The sequence below is a fragment of the Saimiri boliviensis genome, chromosome 18 (genome assembly GCF_048565385.1).
Source record: "Saimiri boliviensis isolate mSaiBol1 chromosome 18, mSaiBol1.pri, whole genome shotgun sequence".
NCBI lineage: Eukaryota > Metazoa > Chordata > Mammalia > Primates > Cebidae > Saimiri > Saimiri boliviensis.
The window spans coordinates 7,837,307-7,846,655 of NC_133466.1; the positions used below are offsets into that span (position 1 = coordinate 7,837,307).

The 9,349-nt window shown below is 45.4% G+C and overlaps 1 long non-coding RNA gene across 1 annotated transcript in view; it reads left to right on the forward strand.

The window, feature by feature from the left end:
* LOC141581990 (uncharacterized) overlaps positions 1 to 7,866 on the forward strand; it is a 58,402-nt gene extending 50,536 nt beyond the window's left edge. Inside the window, exon 3 of the long non-coding RNA XR_012514834.1 lies at positions 7,104 to 7,866. This is a non-coding gene — a long non-coding RNA (uncharacterized LOC141581990). The remainder of the gene's footprint in view (positions 1 to 7,103) is intronic.
* Positions 7,867 to 9,349: the final 1,483 nt, after the last annotated feature.

The window sequence follows — 9,349 nt, forward strand, 5'->3', positions numbered from 1 at the left end:
AAAAATTAAAGGAAGACATTTTCTCCCTTTCCTCCAATGGCCAGGTGTGCCAGCAACCAGGGTAAGTGAATCTGTTGGGGAGACACAAGCCTGGGGTGGGCTGTGCCTAGGGGCAGACAGTTAGGGAGGGGAGAGTGGAGGAGAAGGAAGCACTCAGCCCATCTGATTGCTCACCTAAGTCGTGTCCTCCACGCCAGCACTTATCAGGCATAAACTGCCATTTTCATCCCTTCTCTCTCCATTCAAATGCCTCAGAAATGACATCAGAGGGGTATTGCTTAAACTCCCCCTTAAACCCCTACATTTGGTGTGTCTAGAGGAAATTAGCTGTAGACCTTTAAGTACGTGAGCTGGGAACCCCAATATATAAACAAGAATTGGTGAGATTGGAAAGGTTGCTGGTGGAGTCTGGTCAAATGGCTACTGGGAACTGCTACAAACAGGCACCAGTGGCACCACCACAAACCCAGCACGCTGAACTCACAGCCAGCAGATGGTGCTTGGAGAACAGAGCTGGTTTTAATAAGGAAAACTCTTAGCGAAACTGCTTCCATCTGGCTTGCAGCATCAGCCTGCTGCTGTTGGAGCCCTTGCAGCTCAACCCTGGACTCCAGGAGAGCAGCCTGCCTGGGCACTGGCTGCTGTCTTGGCATTTGCGATGAAAAAATATTTGCCCCTTTCTGGATCACCTCAGTGGGGCCTCTAGGCAAGGCCCTTAAGTAAGATTCCGTGAGCTCTGTGTGGTTCAGGAGGCAATGGGGAGTTCAGATTCTGTTTTGAATTGGCAGGATCAGGCCGAGAGAGCAGCAGCTGTCCCACACTCCCAGCTTCACTGTACCAAACTCCAGTAGGTGTATTCAGGCATTGAGAGGAATTTGAAGGATGAATCTCTTCTTATTATGTGCCTTGTCCAGAGGCTTTCAGTGTCACAATCATTCCCCTCCCACCACCGCCCTCCTCAACACCTCCAGTGCTGTCACTCCCATTACCTCCATCACCAGTAGCACCACCACCACCACCATCATCATCACCACCAACACCATCACTACCACATCACTATCACCACCACCACCACCAACACCAACACCAACACCAACATTGCCAACACCATCACTATCACCACCACCATCACTACCAATACCCACACTGCCAACACCATCACCACCATCACCATAATCACCACCACCATCATCACAACCATCACTATAATCACCACGATCACTATCATCAGCACTATCACTACCATTGCCACCACCACCATTACCACCACCATCACCATCATCACTATCACCAACACATCACCATCATGACCACCAACACCACCGTCACCATCACTATCACAATTACAACCACCATCACCATCATTATCATCATCACTATCACTACCATCACCACCAGCACCGTCACCGTCACCACCACCATCACCACCACCACCACCATCACCATTACAACCACCAGCATTACCACCATCACTATCATCATCACTATCACTACCAACACCACCATCACCACCATCACCATTACCACCACTATCATCACTATCACCATATCACCACCACCGTCATCACCACCACCAGCACCCTCACCACCACCAACACCACCACCACCACCATCACCATCACCACCACTACCATCATTACCATCACCCCATCACTATAATCTCCACTATCACTACCATTACCACCACCATAACCATCAATACAACCACCACTATCATCATCACCACTATCACCACTACCATCACCACCACTACCATCACCACCACCACCACCACTGTCACCACCACCATCACTATCATCACCGCTATCACCACCATCACTACCACCAACCACCACCAATCAACACCATTACTACCATCATCACCATCACTATTACCTTTATCATCACAGTTCTCACCACTACCTCCATCACAACTTTTACCTCCTGCTCCATTTCCACCATCATGGTTACTGTCACCTCCATGAGAATCTTCCTGTCACCACCATATTCCCATCATACCATCTCTACCACCATCACCTCACTACTGCTATGATCCCACATCACTCCACCATTATCCCCATCACCACCACCATGTAATCTAAAGTTGACTTTGTAATTTTTACCTGAATGAACTTTAATACTGAATTTAGATTTTATAGTTCCAGACTAGTTTTAATTGTACGACTGTGGTAGATTTGAATCATCAACAAATAAAGAAGAAAAAGACCATGTATTAGTTTTATAGTCAATATATAGACAAGGATATCAGATCATTTCAGTAAATCTTCAATGAAAATTAAATGAAGAAATTGCAGCACTTTTTTAATGTCAGTTTTTAGTGGAGTGGCAAAAAACAGCTTAACTCAGTGTTTGTAAACTGAAAGGTTAGAAGTACACTGATAAGTCTTCTGTCTGGATTACTTTAAGATGTCATATTTGCTAAAAGAATCAAGGAGGAGCTAGAAGGCTATGAAAATGTACTTCACTTTACTAGAATAAAAGGAACTGTAGAAGAGTTGTTTATTTTTATAATTTGTTTTGAGGCAGAGTCTTGCCCTGTTGCCCCTGGAGTGCAGTGGCAGGATCATGGGTCATTCACTGCAGCGTCTGTCTCCTGGGTTCAAGCAATCCTCCCACCTCAGCCTCCTGAGTAGCTGGGACTACAGGCATGTACCACCATGCCCAGCCAATTTTTAAATTTTTTTGTAGAGACAGAGTCTCTCTATGCTGCCCAGCCTGGTCTTGAACTCCTGCCTCAAGTGATCTTCCTTCCTCACCTTACGAGCATGAGCCAAGTAGGCCTGCAGCTGGCCTATTTGTTTTTGAAGGCACCCAGGCTAATTAAACTGAGGGAAGGAGAGTAATTTCAGTGGGAGGAAAGCTGACCTTTCATAGGGGAGGCAGGGCATGCAGGGAGGGAGATGAGATTGGGCAGAGGTGAAGGGGAGGAAGAGCTGCAGATGGATGCAGAGAGAAACGTGGAGCTGTGGATGCAGCACTTCAGGATATCATCCCCCAGTTGGTGCAATATCTAAGCTTGTCTATCATGTTCTACGTAAGGCTGATGCTGCTAGCTTGTGGAGCAAGGCATGGAAGAGAAGAGCAAGGCATTCAATACAGAAAGGAAATGATCTCAGAAGCAGGTGCAACTGTCAGAATTGCCACTGCACTGTCTGGAAGTAGCAGGGGCAGGAGAGGGAGTGATCCATGGAGACAGCCCCTACTATCATCACACAAATCAGTAACAAACAATGAGGCAGAGTAAAAGTGGGGGCTCATTTTTAGATCCCCTAGGAAGGGGTTGTCCACCCTCCTGCACATTGGAGTCGCCAGGAAAACTCTAAAACTACCAGAGCCTGGCAGATCAGCACCACCTGAATTCATCAGGGTTCTCCACCCTGAAACAAAACCAACAGGAAGTAGATAGAGATGAGACAGAGGAGATGAAGATAGAGAAAAATGGAGATGCAGATAGGGATAGCAATGAAGACAGAGATAGAGATACATATAGAAAGAGATAGGGATAGAGATAGAAGAAAGAGAGAAATAGAGACAGAGATAGGTGGACACAGGAATAGAGACAGAGAGAGATAGGGATAGTGACAGAGCTAGAGGTAGAGAAAGATAGGGATAGATACAGAGATAGACATAGGGATAGAGACAGAGATAGGGATAGAGAGAGCTAGAGATAGAGAGGCAAGGATAGAGAGAGAGCTGGAGATAGAGAGGTAGAGACGCAGATACAGATAGAAATAGAGAGAGAGATAAACATAGAGGTAAAGATAGAGAAAGATAGGGATGGAGGTAGACGGAGATAGGGATAGAGATAGAGAGATGGAATAGAAAGAGACAGAACTGGAAATAGGACAAGAGAAATAGAGATAAAGATACAGATAAAGGTACATAGGGATAAAAGATAGAGACAGAGGTAGACAGAGATAGAAGTAGAGACAGAGATGTTTCTATAAATATATAGATATTTATATAATATATAAATATTTAAATTAATTATAAATATAAATATATTTAAATAATTTAAATTACTATATTTAAATTAATTATTAAAATTATAAATATATAAATATATATTTATATATTATTAAACATATTATATTAAATATATATTCTTAAATATAATATTAAATATATATTTAAATACTAAATATTTATATATTCTATAAATATATATAGAAACATATATAGAGAATATAGAGAATATATATATATTTAAATATAAATATATAAATGTTTATAGGTTATAAAGACAACCTATCTTTATCTCTGTCTCTATCACTACCTCCGTATCTGTCTTTGTCTACAAAGACAGATACGGAGGTAGTGATAGAGACAGAGATAAAGATAGGTTTAGAGAGAAAGATAGAGATATAGAGATAGAGACTGGGATAGGAAGGAGACAAACAGAAATAGAGACAGAGATAGAGACAGAGATAGGGATAGAGCTAGAGATAAAGGGACTGAGATGGTGATAGAGACAGGGACAGACGGATTTATTTATTTTAAGGAATTGGCTCTCAGGACTGTGGAGGCTGACAAGTTTGAAATCCACAGGATGGGCTGACAGGCTGGAGGTTCAGGGCAGAGTCAGTGCTGTGGCTCAAGCTGCAGCTTGTCTGAGGCATAATTCCTTCTCATTTGGGGGAATCCCAGCCGTTTCTCATAAACCCTTCAACTGATTGCATAAGATCCACCCACATTGTGGAAGGTAATATGCTTTACTCAACGTTCACTGACGAAATGTGAATTTCACCTAAAAGTTCTTTCATAGCAACATCTAGATTGGCTTTTGGCCAAAAATCTGGGTACCCTGGCCTAGCCAAGTTGACACATATAATTAATCATCACACCCCCGCCCCCAAGACTGGGACTCAATTGGTTGGGTGCAGTACGGACGTCAGGATTCTTAAAGTCCCCCAAGGGGTTCCAAGCTGCAGCCAAAGGTGAGGAGTCGTGCTCCAGGAGCAGACTCTTGAAGCAACAGCAGCAGCTTTGGTTTTGAAACGTTCTAAGGATGGTTCTTCACTGAACACTAACATGAGGACTGGAGGGAAAATATCCTCTGGAACTAGACTGCCCAGGCCTTTGCGATTTCATAACAAGAGGCAATGGAAAAAATTCGCCATGTAGCAGCACTGCACACATGCCCATAAGATTCAGTGGAAGCTGTGACACTATAGAGGGCCAACTCTCAAAGCAGCCTGCGGGGACTCCACACACTGGACTAGAGGGGAAATGACACCCAAAGTGCAAAGGAAAGTATGCCACCTCTGTATATTTCTACACTTTGAAAGAAGACAGCAATGTCTCAAATATGCCTCGACGAATACCTCCTCTGAGGAAGGAAACAGTACGTACATGTACGTATTGTTTATTATTTAAGTAGGGCCATCATTGGTCTGGGGAAGGGAGAGTTCTTGCAATGGAATTAACTGCGCCAGTCACAGGGGTCCAGCACCAAAGGTATCCTGCAGAGAGAAAAACAAGGATGATTTCTTCTCTGTACCACAACCTACACTTAGATCCCACGGAGTTTCCATGGTGTAACACGGGCTGAGATTCTGCCAAGTGTGGGTGTCCTGAGAATCATGTTTGGATTGGGTAGTTCCTCTAGATGCTGAGGTTTGCTGGTGATGGAAGGTCAGTGCTGTGAGAATCTTGGCAGTGCAAAGATCGCTTTCTGCTCTTTCAAGTGGGAAATGAGAGATTGGCCTAACCTAATGCAACCTCTAAAGTCCTGAAGGCATGAAGCCTATCACGATGAATGGTAACCCAGTTCGCATCTGATTGTTGAAGAGATCCAGAGAACAGAGAAACAGACCCAGAGAACAGAGATCCAATAAACAAAGAAAGAAATGGAGAAAGGCCTTAATTTCATTGAATGTTAATTTAAAACTGGGAATTATGGACTTTGGATTTGGCTTCACAAGAGCAAGTGTATTTAATTTTAGGCTTTACTTAAGACACAAAATTATTTGAACTTTAACTTCCGAGCACATTTAGTAGTTGCCTCCCTTAATTCCTTCCTGAGAATTTGTGCTGGTCCTTAGAGCAGTGCAAGCTACTCCAGCTCTCATCCTTCAGGCACAAGGAAGGATCGGACTTGTGTGCCCTCTTGAACTCAGGTGGTGCAATCTAACTTTCTTTGGCCTATGAAATGTGAGCAGTAGGGACATGGTCCCTTCCAGGAAAAGCTGTAGGCACAAGTATGTGCCTAGCTAAGCTCAGATCCTCTCTGGCACAAAGCCAACAGCGTTCTGCATGTCTGCTGTGCTCTCAGCTGGGCACCAGAGTGAGGACCAGGGAGGCACAGGGCAGAGCCCAGGCTGGTCTGAGAAGTCCATGGAAGCAAATCTTCCTAGTGTTAAGCCACGAGATCTGGGGATTGTTTGCTGCTGTTTAAGAGTCCTGAGGTCCAGAATACAGCCGACAAACTTAGTCTAACCTAGTAAAAGAGAATTTAATAAAAGAAGGGATTTATTTCAACTTTGGCTTGTTGACATTTTATTCCCAGATCATATGAATGTTGACGTTTAACCACACTGCAGAATCTCAGATAAGCTGCATTAGGCAATATTGTTGGAAAAAGAATACAAAGAAACAAAGAAAAAAATCAATTTCCAACTTTGACTTCAGTGCGGCTCAAACTTAATTTGAATATTTTACTATTCTGACCCAACTGACAGCTTCTGAGAACGAAATACATACTCCCTGGCAGCAGTCCCTGTAAGACACTCAAGACACAGTGGCTGGTATAGGGGAGTGGGCAGCTGAGGGCAGGGGTAGCTCTTGCCAAGCGAGCAGCCACCAGAGCAAGATGGTGCCTCCCTGGCCAGCCAGGGGCTTAACAGTTCAATCTAAAAGTTAAGCATTCAGAGAACAAAAAAAGCAGGGCCTCTTCTTCCCCGTGTCTCGTCTTTGCATGTAGAGGGAATGCCACTTGGGCCACTCTCTTGGTGTTCCAGTCTCACTAGCCCCTCACCATGGAGGACTGAGGTCTCAGTCTGTGGGAGACTATTTTGGCTCATGGCCCATGATTGGTGAGGCTGATATGCTGGAAAACTGTAAGCAACTGCGATTTGATTTTTTTTTCTACCCTTTCCACTCAGGACCAGTGAGAGGCAGCCATTTTGGGCAATATGTCTGATTTGGAAATACCAACTTTACTCTCGTGGGCTCCCTCAAAAACCAGGTGGGAGAATAGACAGGCAGAGAAGTGCAAGCCCATTAGCACGAAGGCATCGACCACTTCCAGCCATCTCCTTCTGATCAGCAGTAAAGCTGATGTTTTGTTCTCCATCTGCCTGATTCTTGTGTCTACTCCTCAGTTGGTTTACAATATCAGTGGGAAAGGATGAGTTTTATTTACAGACCCTTAAAAATCCCACCAGATTGTCCCCTGCTGAGTGGTCACGTGAGCGCATCTGGAAAAAACAACAGTCATGATGGCAGCGTGGCAGTCGAAAGGTTTGTCTTGTGCTCAGGCCTTGCGGTCATGCAAGTTTCTTGGGGATCCTGCTGGGACCCCGGCTGCTCACTAAGGCTGAGTAGGTCCCCAGAGGACGGGGACTCTGCCAGACTCACAGAGAACTGCTGGGTTTTTGGGAAGGGCGTGCGTGTCTTTGGGGCATGGAAGTTGGGATTATAGTGGAGACGCAGAGGATCAGAAAACCTCTCTGCCTCAGCAGAAGAGTGGCAGCTGAGACAGAGGCAAGAAACTCCCAGCCGCCGTGCACTGGAGCAGGGAGAGTTTGAAGAGCGTGAAACCCAGAAATGCTGTGGTATCCGTTTGTATCTGGAGGATAACCCTCTTCTCAAGGAATGCCTGTCATCAATTTTCTACACTATTAAAGATATAAAGTCCTTGGCATTGCTACTTAAATTTTTAATGTAAAAAGATTACGAAATCTTAGAGTTTCTAGCATCTATTCTCAACTTCCCACTCTCACTGCTGGCATCCAGATCAGGCCTTTATTACCATTCCTCCAGTTCATTTGAACCAAGCATGGATGCAGAGAGAGAAGCAAGGGGAAGATGAGCCCGCCCTGCCTATTTCTCCCTCTGTGGCCACTTTGTCTGGAAGAAGAGTGAGGTTCTGGGTGGGCTAGGAGAGGGACAGAGGTGGCCCTCGGCTACAGTTCACCCTGCATCCCAGCCTCCTCTGTGAGTCCCCAAGCTGAGCGACTCCAGCTCCATGGCCTGGGGGAGGGCAAATGTGACGGAGAAGAATCCAGGAGGCAAGGAGAAACTCTTCCCTCTTGGAGTGTGGGAGGCTGTCTCACAAGGTCAGGGATCAAAGAGAAAAAGAATGAGCTGAACCGGCCTCTGCAGGTGCTGGAGATAACAGGGACTAGGGCATGCCATTCCCTCTGGAAAGCAAGTCTTACAATTTAAGCTGATGGAACTGATCAGGGGGAAGCACTGCCTTCTGTAACTAGAGAGATACTTGCAGGAGGTGACCATTAACTCACCCTCACAAGCATCATTTCGAGGAAATGATTGGACCTTTATGCAGCTATTGGAGTGACTCTGATTTTCAGCAGCCCCAAGAAAGCACTGTGAACATGAGATTGGCAGAGCAGCAGTGAAAAGGCTAACACTCCATCATGTCATATGCTATAGCTGTGTGTGTGCGTGCGTGTGTGTGTGTGCGTGCGTGTGTGTGTGTGTGTGTGTGTGAGAGAGAGAGAGAGAGAGAGAGAGAGTTTGGACATTTATGCACTATTTACATCTGTGCCTGTGTATTCACGTGTTGAATGCATGTGTGTACAGTGTGTGTGTGTGTGTTGGCGGGGAGGGGGTGGGTGTAGTGAAAGATCCTAGACAGGGGCAATAGAATACCACCCCCTCCTTCCTCTGAAAATGTGTTTCTGTCTTGGTTGGAGTAGAACGCGGTCGGATTGTGCACTTCGGGGTCGGGGTTGTGACCCGACAGTTTCTGTTGATCACGCTGGGAAGAAGGAAGCACATCTATAGCCCTCATTGTCAATGAGATCTCAAGGGGGCTCTGACTTGGGGTCCCCAAGGCTGTCTGCACTGGTCCTACAGGATGTTCCTGCATGGAGAGGCATGGATCTCAGGGTGGGGCCTGTTTTTCTAGGGGAGAAGCAATTCTTTATACACTGATGAAGATGTCACAGTGGGGGTGAGAACGGGATGGAGGTGCAGACATAAGTCTGGGAGGGGCCTGGAACGTGGGCCTCCCTGAGAGCCAGCTGTGAAGGCTTCAGTGTTCCTGTTCGCTCTTCCAGGCTTAGGGGAGCTTCCTGTTTCATTAAAGTTTTAAATAGTGTCTTTTACTGAGTGATAATATCTTCAAAGTCACAAATCATTAATCTGATAAATTAACTTACAG